General features: G+C 45.6%; 1 pseudogene; it reads right to left on the bottom strand.

The window, feature by feature from the left end:
• Positions 1–9,158: 9,158 nt before the first annotated feature.
• LOC8035148 lies at positions 9,159–10,275 on the bottom strand (annotated as a pseudogene).
• Between the last annotated feature and the right edge of the window lie 3,420 nt (positions 10,276–13,695).

Raw genomic sequence — 13,695 nt, forward strand, 5'->3', positions numbered from 1 at the left:
ATCGATTGTGTAGTTTATTTCCCCCAACCCCCAAACAATGCATACAAATTTTCAAAGGTGCAAAACTTCGATGAATGAGCAACACACACAAAAAAGTGCATGTTGCGATGAATGAGTGATACGGTGATTAAGCGGCGTCGTGTTTTTTTTGTAACAAAAGCTATTTTTTAACTTGCTTTCGTGTTTAAACAATATACGTATAACTGCGCGTGTGAATGAAAAAAAAAATAGAACAGAGGAACGTTTTTTGTTTTTTTTGTTTTAGTATAGAATGCAGTTGTCCTAGCTTGTGGTCATGAGTCATGACACCACCCGTCTCCCAATACGGCGCCTCTGATTGTTTCGCGGCACGCGTCGAGCCGCACAAATAGAGTTGGGACCCATCCGCGAGGGGCATCACAAATCCTGCTGCGCGGAAGGTTCAAGTGATGTGTTGCAGTCATCTTTATCTTCAAAAATAAATCAGTCTGTAAATGGTGGTTTTTCGATTTCAAGGAGCAGTTATGTCTAGAAGGATACCCCGAAATAATCCCATAGGCATATTCTATAAGTGCGTTTTGAGTGAAGCAAAACTAAACTTCGATATGCTGTGCGTTCAAATTTATGTGCAGTGTAAGAAATGAGTGCTCCGTCCGCCGTTGAACCCCGCTCGCTACTTTGAGGTCGCCCACCAAGAGTTAGGAGAATGGGATGGCATGAGGAAAAAACAACACAGAAACGTGGTCGTTGCTGTTCTCGTAGTTTTCGCGAGCAATATGGCATGATAGGATGCAGAACAAATGGCCTCGGACGAAATGGTCCTGGACGAAACGGCCCCGGACAAAATGGTCCCAAGTGCAATCCCGGAGAGAATGGTCCCAAGTTATTTTTAGACACTCATCTTTTAATAAGGTGCTACTCTGAAGTTCTGTTAAGTACATTCAATGCTCTTATAATGCAACTTTTGTAGAGACTATAAAAAAAAAGAAGCTCAATATAGACGCGACAATGTTGGAGAAACACACACACAGGGCAGGCACCTGTCTCGTGCGTGTTTTTCTTCGACTTTGTATCGTTTATTTTGCATTCTTTTTCATTATGCCGATCAACCAACTAGCCCAACAATCTATTTTACTGTTTGATACGACTCTTTCCGATCTCCCGCTCGAAGCTTTAAATTGATGCCGTACAGTTACATTTTGTGAACTTGATGTTTTACTTTAAAGGAGTTCCCTCTTCTAGCTCTGTTGAAAAGAGCTACAAGAAGACGTTTTGAGTGAAGCCAAACGTAGCACACATTTACAACTAGTTTCTTTGTGTAATGAAATGTTTATTTCACAAAAAAATGTATTGCATTATACGAATATTGATCTTTTTATATGTTGGGATTGTACCAATTAACGCTAATAAAAATAAGGAGCGAGAAAAAATACGAAAAAAATTTATTTGAACCATTTTGTCCGAGTTTTCTATTCGAAAAATTTTGTCCGGGGCCATTTTTCCGGTTTTTGGGTTGGTTCTATGTTTTCGATTCCCATTTCTAGTGTAAAAGGGATAAGCGCCGCCTGCACGCCCAGCATTTCCGTGACGTGGCGCTTAACTGAGCGAATATTTGTTCAGAAATGGCAATCGACGGTTCGGAGGTGGCTCCGATTGGAAGAAAAATTCTTTGTCAGCGACATCAATTCGCTCTCTCTGATTGATTTATTATCACTTCTCCTTCGAGTTCCAAAATAGGCTCGATTATCATTCAATCTTGTTTCCAAGCCCTCTATTTTGATAAATTCCTATAAAAAACACGTCACTGACCGGACACTGAATCATCGAATCTAGGTGCGTTGTCGTACTGCCGGCACAAAAGTCGCTCAGCCACCAAATAGGCCAACACGCGTTGCTCAACACAGTGTGTTGATTGTTTCCGTTGCCGGAAGGTGTCACGCCGAATCGAGAATTTCGCTCTTGTTTATTTTGTGTTTATTTTTGGCAAGAGAGTGAACTGCCAACAATTTTACCGGCGGCTGACGGACATGCTTGGTGACGTGATCGCCGTGTTTCCTGGCAGACAAGGACGGAAAAGCGATGACATCTGCATATTATCTTCGCCAGCGAACCATGGTTCAGTCAGCTCAACGGCACCCCAGAACATAAGCCGTAATGTGTTCAAAAGCGACGTTTCGGGGGCTAATCTGCTCACCACTAGGCTGACAGTTCGTTGGGAACGTCATGCTCGTTTGACCAGTGAACCTTCTGCCTTGCACCATGTGATCACAACCGCAGAGAAAGGTGTCAGGTGATAAAAACCAGGCGACTAATTGGTCCGGCAAGCACGTAGCTTCCACCGCGCTGTCAGCTTAGCGGTGAACAGGAATGGGTCGCTGAAGGTCACTGGAGACAACAGGATCTAGTTGTTGTTGCTTTGTCCGTTTTTTTATTTTTCCGTGTCTCCGGTTTACGATGGAAGTTCTTCACCAGCTCGCCTGTGCTTTTACCCTTTCTTCGGTAGGATCTAGTTTCGTTGTTCGAGGGAGTGCCACACTCGCTCGTACGAGTGGCGGATCGGAACAATGTTTGACCTCCTCTCCCTTTGGGTTTGAAGCTCTAGAAGGAAGTACCTTCCTCCCTTTCCTCTTAGCCATCACTTGCAACATGTCAGCGGACATGAGCACATGGACGATTGGAGACGTCTGCTGGTGGCTTTTTGAAAACGAACTGCAATCGGCCTGTTCATCATTTCAAGGTAAAACTTCTTCTAATCAGGCAATATTTATAATTTTTCTTGAAAATTGCTATAAGTACAGTAGTGCTCAAAATGGCCGGAAATTGTTTGATGCATAGGCAGAATAAGTAGGACAGGGGGCGGCTTCTTATTAATTAAGCTACTTGTCGTTTGAAATTTGTTTTTATGCTATTTTAACTTGGAGTTGTCCAAACAAGCACGTTGCAAAAAAAAAAACATTATTTTACAGTCTTGTATGTTGAACTACACAAGAAAAAAAAACGTTTTTGAAGCGAACATTGATTTCATTACTACAATACTGACTATATATAATATGACAAAATGCTGAGTTCAAGCTTTCCGCCAGAAAGATCTCAAGAACAGAACTTCGAATTTACAGCGCGAATGAAATGAGCAATGATATCTCTTCGTAAATGTAACAACGTATGTTACCGGGCTTTAATTAGCTAATGTATCCGTATTTATGGCCCCAATAAACGTGAGCGAATAGGTGCTGTAAACGTTTTTGTTTTTGACCGGCCAGGGACATGGCACTCTGAGAGCCAATCACTGCAATTTACGGCACCGCTCAACTAATGAGGATGCCGAACATTTGGTTAGACCCAAAGATGCTGTCTGCGACATCAGGGAATGCAAAACGTCCCGCTTGCTTTGCTTAATGTAACAGCGCAGATTGCATTTCTTGGTCTAAACGTATGTTCCGCGTCGTCATTCGCTGAGAGGACTTCGCAGGTTGCAACGATTGGCTCTCGGAGTGTTGTGCGGAAATCGACAGGCGCGAACTTTTTGTGCATTTTGTGTTTGCACAAATGTGGATGTATGTTTGATAAAAATAACTGTTATATTTGGTCCTATATTCAGTGCTGCAACTATTATGTAAATAGCTTACATGCGTAAACGGCGCATCAACGTAACAAATTGTTTTTGTTTTAGGGATTCGTTGATACAGTAAAACCTCGTTATAACAAAATGGGATATAACAAACTAATGGATATAACAAAGCAATCATAATTCCCCTTGCTTGCTAATAGTATGGAGAAATGGACATTGGCTATAACAAACTAATGGTTATAACGAAATAACTACGACCGCTCCTTCAACTTTGTTATAACGAGGTTTTACTGTACTCACAAATGTGAAGACGCCGTGAGTGCTCGCCGTCATGTTTTGCTCATGAACGAAGAGATAACTAAAGCGCCCCTGAACGTCGACTTGATACAAGACCGCATGATGCGGACGTTTCAGTCTTGCCAAGAATGGATCCTCAGCGATGCCGGAGCCCTCACAGTCCTTGAGGAATTTCCGGCAATGACGATTCCCGGAATGGTAACTCAATATTATCTTCTTTATATTTAGTCTTAAAGTTTCGAGATTTTTGCAGATCATCAGGACTTCAAAAGTTTCTTACTACCCGTTTTAACGTACAAATATTTTATTTTAAATGTTTTCCATGCTTTTCTTGTGTATGAGCACAACGGCAAGTTGATATTTGAACTTGTTATTGTACAAATATGTACATATATTTTATTTTAAATGTTAGCCATGCCTTACTTCTGTATGAGGCACAATGACAAGTTGTTATGTACTAAGCCTATAAGACGTAGTAAAAACTTGTCAAAGAAAAAATCGGTTGTTCTAGGCCTTTTCTGGACACAATATCTTTCCTCGAGATCAGCGCGACCTATAAATTGATTAACTAGTCAATATAAAAGAAAACGTAAATCGAAATTATTTTAATTGACGCCAAGCCCTACTCCACTATAGTGACAGTAAGTGGTCATTTAGTTAATATATATATATATATATATACATGTGTGTGTGTGTGTGTGTGTGTGTGTGTGTGTGTGTGTGTGTGTGTGTGTGTGTGTGTGTGTGTGTGTGTGTGTGTGTGTGTGTGTGTGTGTAAACAATCATTGTGTACAAATTCATAGCGCATAAATGTACTTTTGTAAACCAGCAACACTGACCATTCGTTGTTTATTTTTCAGTTACTACAAGACGTTAAACTGCCGTTCGGCAAAGACATCCGGAGGACATGGGAGCCAAGATTGAGGCATTTACAGCTTCTACACAGGTGCTCCTCAAAGGAAAAGAACGTCACTCTGAACCTCGAAGAGCTGCTTGAAGGTATACTTTAGTTGGTGTTTTTGTAATCTAGCACAAGTTTCAGACTGCGACGACGCAGAGGTTTACCTTCGTCCACCATAAATATGCTGGGTTAACTTACTACATCATTACGAACTAATGACCGCTTATCGGGGCCATTCGTTTAAGACAGGGTTAACTTATACTCAGAAACAACTTCTGTGGCGTTTCTGAAGTGAAGAGTGCGTGTGCATAGCCTTGATTGCTTAAGATGCGCGGGCGTTTTTAACTTCGACTACACATTGCCAAAAAAGTTGCCCAAGTCACCCCCGAGTATAGTGCATTGTCACAGATGGTAATGCAAACTTGTCAGGGTTATATCTTCAATATACGAGCTAGCAATATAAAACATATCCTTGCTTTATTTTCTAAAAATAATATAGAGAAAATATAAGCGAATAAAGTCAATGACAGGTTAAGAAAAATCTAAAAGAAGAAAGCCGATGGACGCTTGAAATGGAGCGAAGGTTTCTCCTCTCCCCTACAAGCTTCTGTCCGCTTCCTCCTCTCCAGCTCGTAGATTTTTTCTTAACCTGTTACTGACTGTAGGGCAAGAAGGATTAAATATGGGTAGAACCAACGTTTCTAGAAACATGCTTAAAATTCCTGTGCATCTACTTCCCGCAGAACACTCGAGAAGCCAATCACACCAATCCACGAAGAGAGCTCGGCGAATAAAAAGGCCAAAGCGTGTTTAGACATATGAATGAAGCGAGAGATGTCACTGAGCATGGCGGTTCACGTATGACTTCATGCTCAGTGTCACGTTACAGACTTCATTTTTAAGTCAATCATATTTTCAGCTTCTCCATTGGCCGAGTTTTCTTCGTAGATTGCATTGATCGGCCCCTCGAGTGGACGCACGGGCATTTTTAAAAGCAGAGAAAATTCGGTGGCACGTTGGGCATTGTTTTACGTGTGTACTGCACATATATTGTAATTCATTGACTTCCGATCTTCTTCCTTTACTACTTCTTGGATGGAAAGGGAACGCTTGATGCTGCGTACCATTTTTCGCTTTTACACATTGTTGTAGCGAAGGGGGCTTAGAAGGGAACGCTTCGTCATCCGCTGGTCGCGCTCTCTAGATCGCACTGATTGACCCACTAAATGTTTTGAAGGAAATCATATCTGCGGGTATGTTTTAGAGCCTAAGGCTAAACGAGAAATAAAATGCTTAGTGAAACCTATACAATTATAATTGATCTGAAAGCGCGGCGAATGAGCAACTCGCAGCATAATAATACAGAGGAAAATACATGTGTTCATATTCTTGCTTTCTTGTTGTAGGAAGTCCGGACACTGATGCCACTCATCCATCTCCAGGAAAATGAATTTGACAACTTTTTGGACGGTGTCCTGACAGTGAGCGACATCAGAACGACAGTAGAAGCTGTGTGCACATTGCTGGCAGTGATATCCGTCTCGTCTTGAAACTGTTTCGAATTTTGTTAGCTTTTTTACTGCGAACAGAAGAATCAATTTTTGCTACTCCAATAAAGTATATGATTGGACATGATGTTTACTGTTCTGTCTGTCACCTAGTTAATGACGTACAGGAATGAAGTGTGTTGACTCTGGCCAGACTGATGTTTGTCAATCTGTCGAAAAGGCCCAGTGCTAGCGATTAATGAACAATCTAAAGACACTTTGGTTGGTAGAAAAAAATGCACCTTGTAAAGCAAGAAATACGAAATACGATTTACTAAAAACTAACTAGGAATGTAAAAAAAACTCATTTGTCATAAGAGAGGGTTAGAAGTACAAAATATGGTTTACTAAAACAACGCCAACATATTCTAAAGAACTCGGGATTTATTAAAAGAACCAAGGAGGGTTCCAAATAAAACATGAAATAGGGTTCATAAAGAAAAACCAAAGAAGGAACCGTAAAGAACCTCGAAATAAGGTTCATTAAGAGCACGAAAAAGTGTTCTGGAGAGAACCCAAATGGGGTTCAATAAGAAGAACCAATAAAGGATACGAAAAGAACCCTGAAATAGGGTTTATTTAGAGCACCAGAAACGGTTCTGGAAAGAACCTGAAATAGGGTTCATTAAGAGCACCAGAAACGGTTCTAGAAAGAACCCGAAATGGGGTTCATCAAGAGCACCAAAAAGGGTTCGGGAAAGAACCCGAAATAGGGTTGATTAGGAAGAACCAAAAAAGGATCCTAGAAGAACCCCTAAATAGGGTTCGTTAAATAGAACCCAGAAGCGTTCTAAAAAGAACCAAAAATAGGGTTCATTAAGAAGAACCAATAAACGATCCGAAAGAACCCCGAAATAGGGTTCATTAGAAAGAACCCTTTTTGTGGGTTCTTTTCTGCACCTTTAAGGGTGCCGCCCATTGGACAAGCGAAAGAACCCTAAAAGGTGCTAGTTGGCACGCTTTTTTCTTAGAGTGTACGCTCGAGGACCTGACGCCGTTAGAGGTTGAAGTTCTTCGGCGGACAGCCGACCTGGGGATGATTTCCTATGACGCCACTCCGACGTGCGATGTGGACGATAGCAGCGCTTCGGAGTCATGTTCGGGTTCCGAGGACGACGAAACGCAGACCTTTTCGGGCATTCTTCGATTTGCGGTTGGGGCAAGTCGTAACCAAACCAACGTTTGACATCGCAGCGTTACCTCTGGTACGTGATGTCAAACGATGTCGCCACGTTGACTTTCGCCTCGGGAGAACGGGGGGAAGGCTGGTTCAGACATGTGCAACGAGCGCGTACCTACGACTGCGTCCGTTGCAACCGGAACGACCGCACAGCGCCGCGCGTACACACACCTGTAACCACTACAACAAGCGCAGCGGGTCGTCAGCACGGCGACCGCTTCTGTACGCCGCCGTCAGCTGTGTCAGCGGCCCCTCTAAAAAAGGGGATGCACTGCTACTCAATGCCGTAACAGAATATAGACAGACAGTTTTCTAGTCTAAAGCTTTATTATTTTTTCTTCATAGGCTTGCAGGGTACAGCGAATGAAAAAAATAAAATAAAAAGATGCAGCGCCGTCTTGGACGATCACGACTCTAATACACGACATTGCAATAGTACAAATATCGCAACACGCCTTTTCTACGATTATAAAAGACAATGTTATTTTAGCAGCGATATAGCAACGTAGAAATATGATTTCGTGATCAGATAGACGTTGCGAGCGTTCAGGATTGCTAACACTAATCACTTTTCTCCGGTGATGAAAACGCGTGAAAATTCGTATGCTTTATACGGTACGCGCCAGTAATACCTTGAACTTGAGCACACGCATGAAATGCGCCAAATCAGAAATCCGGGCGATGTTCGAGGACACAAATGCTTAGGAAGCACCACTGTAGTCGAAGTAAACAAACACGACGGCACGGGCGAGTCAACTTTCCGAGGGGGAAGGGGCCCGGTCAGGATGGTGACGACCGATGATGGTGTTCGCCCGATGGTAGCCCCCCGGGAAGTCGAATAAGAAAAAAAACCACTAAAAGTTGTTCGATCCCGCTGGACACATTACGACGTTGGTAGGTTTACGGTGGCCAGTGTGGCCACGTTTATTTTCAAAACAAAACGACAAGTCAACGGTAATATACAAAACTTCCAAAATTAAAACCCCGTACTTTAGTCCCCAGTCTCAAGAGCCGAATTCCCCGAGAACCCTCTCGGCAGCCCTTTTCTAGCCTCGTAGATGCCTCCTTTCCCTCCAGAGATGGACCAATCACTTCAAATTTCACCACTCCCACGTGGTACACTGTCGTCCAATGGTCGGCGAGCTGTCATCCTGTCGCTGTAACCGTCAAACCTAAATTCCTTGTAGGGTTGTTCTCTGCAATTTTTCCAGTCTGACTGGCGCCAACCGCTAAGTTATTGCATCGGGCAAAAAGCGACAATTTTACACTAAGCGGCGAAACCCTCTATATACAGGCACATTCGGCTAAAAGCCACAACCAGCTGCCAGAAGGGATCTGTCCGAGCAGACTACCGAAACCCGAGACGTTTCTTAACGACCGCGGGGAAGCCGCTCCCCACTCCCGGCCGCTCTGCCCCCGCAAATGCTCCCTCCAAAACGCCGACACTCACAACGAAAGTTAAAAAAATAAAACGATGCCGACGCAACTGTAGAAAGATAGACTTTTCTAAAACAAATCTTACTTATTTCTAACAAAATCCTTCGTTACTTAACACCTCCCCACCAAGAATGTTGCAAGTACACTTGCTGTTCGCGCAACATCTGTCCCCCTTTTCGAGACCGACGCGTAGCATACGAAAACAGAACAACAACAAAGGAGCTATTCCCCCTGCCAAAAAAAAATAACCTGTTGGGCGACAGTGAAAACCAACACCACAAAAACAAACAAGCAAACACAGTCCGGTGAGACCCAAACCCGTACGTTCCAGATTGCACCATGACCAGTATTTACCTAAAACAGAAAAAAAAAATTAACGTTGGCTACAGGCAAGGAAATCCAAACGCGAACAGAAAAAAAAAGAAAAGGTTTGCTATACCTAGCCTATACCCGAAACTGTTTCTCCATGCCTGCGCGTCCCCGTCGTCTCAAATGTCTCGCGTGACCGAGGCAAAGGTCTTACCCCCGCACTCAGACACGCGGAGGCCAGTTTGTTCCCGGAGTCCACGGCTGTATGCACTAATCCAGGGCAGTTTTGCTTAAGGTGCCCCAGCCTCCCACACGAAAAGCACCCTTACGGTTGAGGTTTCTCAACCCTTCGCTGGTCGCCCCCAACTTCCGCAGGCCCACCCCGCATGTTCACCTGTGGCCCCTCGGCCGCCCTCTGGGGCTCCCAGTTTCGATCGTGCTGACTCTTTTCGAATTTCTCGGCAAGTTCCGCTACTTCCTTTGGCCTTAGCCATTCTTTGGTTTCATTCTGAAGTACGTAGGCCCGGACATCATCCGGCATAACATGTTTTAGCCGATCTGAAATGATCAGCTGCCTTAGATCATCCAGTGTCTCTACTTCGCAGCTCTCCATGTAGTAGCTGAACATGGTAGTCAGATCGGTAGAGAACTGTGCCCACGACTCCTCTTCTTGCTTGCGTGCGACATAAAACCTCCGCTTATACTCATCCGGAGTCATCCTGAGCTCGTCGAGGATAATGTCTCGTAGCTCCTTGTACTGCAATACCCGTCCCTCTGCTCTGTTTGCCACAACGGCGCTCGCTTTCTCGTTTAGAAAGGGCAGGATGAGTGCCCCGTGTAGGTCCTGTGGAACCTCACAACTCGCCAACATTGTTTCAGCGCCTTTAAACCATGCAGGTACCAATGCGTCCGTCTCGGGCATTGGCGCCAGCACCGCACGTAGCTCCTTTGCATACCGTTCGACTCCCCCCGTACCCCGAGTGTTCTCTTCATGAGGCTGCCCCGTTATTTTGAGCTGCTCTAGTTTTATTTTCTCGAATTCTATCTTTAGTCTCATGAGTGTTATCTCAGCACTAAGGTCATTCGAATCTGTTGGCTGCCCTCCCTCACTGGTGCCAGCGTCTGGTTCCGAGTTGGCGCCACTGAGGGAAGACCCTGGGGTCCTCGATCTAGTCTCTCTGGTCATGGTGAGCCTCGGAGAAAACGGGAATGGGACTCACCCACTGTTGCCTGGCAAAATCCAATTAGCTGCTCCTCCAGTCGCCGCCACCCACTTGCCGCATGCAGTGTCCCCACTCGGCCTGGCGATCATGCCCGTCGTCTGGAAGTCTCAGCTCCTTCTTCGTTCACCGAAAAGAAAAAAAACACACACACACACAAAAAAAAGAAAACGACAATTTTCCGGCACCACAACGAAGTTCAGCACTGCAGCGACGATCTCGTCTCTCCTCTTGAGGCTTGCCCCGATATTCTGTCGCCGCTCGCTGAAGATGCTTCGCCGGTCCGCAGGTGAAGCCACAGGTCCTCCTGTTCTCCGACGTAAATGACGCCCAGGACCGCCTGTCAGCTGCCACCACTCCTTTTGGGTAACCGTACCCCCCCCCCCCCGGGCTTCTCGCGTAGATATTGCCACGGTCCTCACTCCGGCAGGAGCGAGCCTTGTCCGCAGTCCAGCAGACGACTTCTTTGGGTAACTGTACCCCCCCGGGCTTCTCACGTAGATATTGCCACGGTCCTCACTCCGGCAGGAGCGACCCTTGTCAGCAGTCCAGCAGACGGGACCCTTGTCTGCAGTCCAGCAGACGCGACCCTTGTCCGCAATCCAGCAGACGAAACACTTGTCGCATAGAGCCCAGGTACGCTCCGCCTGCCTCCGTTGATACCGTCGTTTTCGCTCACCGCCCGTCGCAGGAAGTCAGCAGGATCCTGTCGACTGCGCCAGTCAACTTTCCGAGGGGGAAGGGGCCCGGTCAGGACGGTGACGACCGATGATGGTGTTCGCCCGATGGTAGCCACCGGGGAAGTCGAATAAGAAAAAAAAACACTAAAAGTTGTTCGATCCCGCTGGACACATTACGACGTTGGTAGGTTTACGGTGGCCAGTGTGGCCACGTTTATTTTCAAAACAAAACGACAAGTCAACGGTAATATACAAAACTTCCAAAATTAAAACCCCGTACTTTAGTCCCCAGTCTCAAGAGCCGAATTCCCCGAGAACCCTCTCGGCAGCCCTTTTCTCGCCTCGTAGATGCCTCCTTTCCCTCCAGAGATGGACCAATCACTTCAAATTTCACCACTCCCACGTGGTACACTGTCGTCCAATGGTCGGCGAGCTGTCATCCTGTCGCTGTAACCGTCAAACCTAAATTCATTGTAGGGTTGCTCTCTGCAATTTTTCCAGTCTGACTGGCGCCAACCGCTAAGTTATTGCATCGGGCAAAAAGCGACAATTTTACACTAAGCGGCGAAACCCTCTAGATACAGGCACATTCGGCTAAAAGTCACAACCAGCTGCCAGAAGGGATCTGTCCGAGCAGACTACCGAAACCCGAGACGTTTCTTAACGACCGCGGGGAAGCCGCTCCCCACTTCCGGCCGCTCTGCCCCCGCAAATGCTCCCTCCAAAACGCCGACACTCACAACGAAAGTTAAAAAAATAAAACGATGCCGACGCAACTGTAGAAAGATAGACTTTTCTAAAACAAATCTTACTTATTTCTAACAAAATCCTTCGTTACTTAACAGGGCGTTTCTGTTATCTTGAGAGTGCCGCCACGACATCGCCGCACGAGTAGGTGGATGTTCCCTTCTGGTACGTGCTGGGTTATCATAGCGAAACACGACGAAAATTCACAGTCAAGGATAGCGCTTTTACGCGGAACGATGAGCTTTCACCAGGCCGTCCATTCCGACGATCACCACCGACGCCACGCTTGCGGATAGAAGGAGCCGGCCGGCCCGCGACCGGCACGACCGGCCTGCAACGCGCGGAGATACGTGCGCTTCCGCGCATCTCTGGGGAACGGGAAATTCACCCCCCGCGGAGGAAGGCAAATAGAAAACGTAGTCCCTTGTTTGTGAAACGATAATTGCGCTATCACGTATTCTAAACTGGAAATATTTTACGTCTTGTGAAATTATCATGCACAACATATCTAAATAAACTGAAAATTGTTTTTTAGCGAAACTTTACAAAGACCGCCAAAATTTTCAAACATACGATAATTTCATTGGTCCTCGCAAGTACAGAAAAGAGTCCGCACGTATTTTATTCCTGCGTGATTAATAGGCGTTTCTGCCTTCTAAAACTGAAGATACTCATTCACTGACACTTCCTTAACACCATCGCATCAAAAAGTAGCTTCTCCAAAAACCGCTTGAGTGTCCCTTTAACTTTGGGTCGAACTTTCAAGAGGATATAAGGGACAAATCCTCGAGCTGCGTTCATTGTTGGGATAACCCTGAAGATAAGCCTTCGCGAGGGCGACCACTTTTGGCCTTGAAGGAGCTGCTATTTTCGTATACTCCTCTCTTCTCTTTCTCTCCCTAAGCTGAAAGCGTGGAACAGGCTACGCAGTCGTCGGACCGATGAACCGGAGGCTTTTTTTATGCGTTGACTTTGAGTCCGCTGTCTGGGCGCGGGTAATGGCAGGAGCGTGATCATGTGGCAAAGGTTTCACGGGTGACGTAGTACTATAGCAGCTCTTTCCGATCCGGGAATGTCTGATTCCCGGCCTAGTTTCTTCTGTGCTGTGCTGCGACCTGCGGGGCTGCCAGAGATTTCGTCCGTGACAACGTATTCGAGTGTACCAAGGCTTCCAGTGTTTAAAAAGTCCAACGTACATCGGCAACAAGCGATTTCTTCAAGAAAGCCCAAGGAATTCATGTGATGCGTTTAGTGTTCGGTTTCGCAAATTACTTCTGCCACATCGTGTTGAATCTTCACAGACCCCTTTCTTTCCGTGTTTGTGTGGTTCTGCAGTGCCCGTGTCAACATCTCGGATTACATATTTCAAGTCCGATATTTTCATCGTAAGTGCGCTGCAACTTACTCCTTTGCAGCAATTGACCGTTCCGTTCCTGATTACGTCTAAAATTAGGCAGTGTCTATTTCCTAGCAGCCGGGAGAATAATTTCCCCGAAATTCTATCGGCAGTCGCCTGCCATTAGCTGTCTACAATCATGTGATAACTGCAGGTGACTTTCTTATTCTCCCGGCGTTTTGTGAACACGCGTTTCATGGACACCTTTTCGTTGATACACGTTTTCTAGACACGTTTCGTCGACACTAACGTTTCACCGTTACTCGTTACGCGAAATACACGCTGTAGGGACATTTCGTCGTGCGTGTGTCTCTGAGGCGCATGCTCACCGACCCAGCCCACCCGTTCATGTCGTTTCGTGGCGACAGTATGCGGCGGCTTATTAAAAAAAATGTTCACCCTACCTGTGATACCCGTACATATCACCTCGCGCA

This window comes from Ixodes scapularis, unplaced genomic scaffold (genome assembly GCF_016920785.2).
Source record: "Ixodes scapularis isolate PalLabHiFi unplaced genomic scaffold, ASM1692078v2 PGA_scaffold35__2_contigs__length_329733, whole genome shotgun sequence".
NCBI classification, from domain to species: domain Eukaryota; kingdom Metazoa; phylum Arthropoda; class Arachnida; order Ixodida; family Ixodidae; genus Ixodes; species Ixodes scapularis.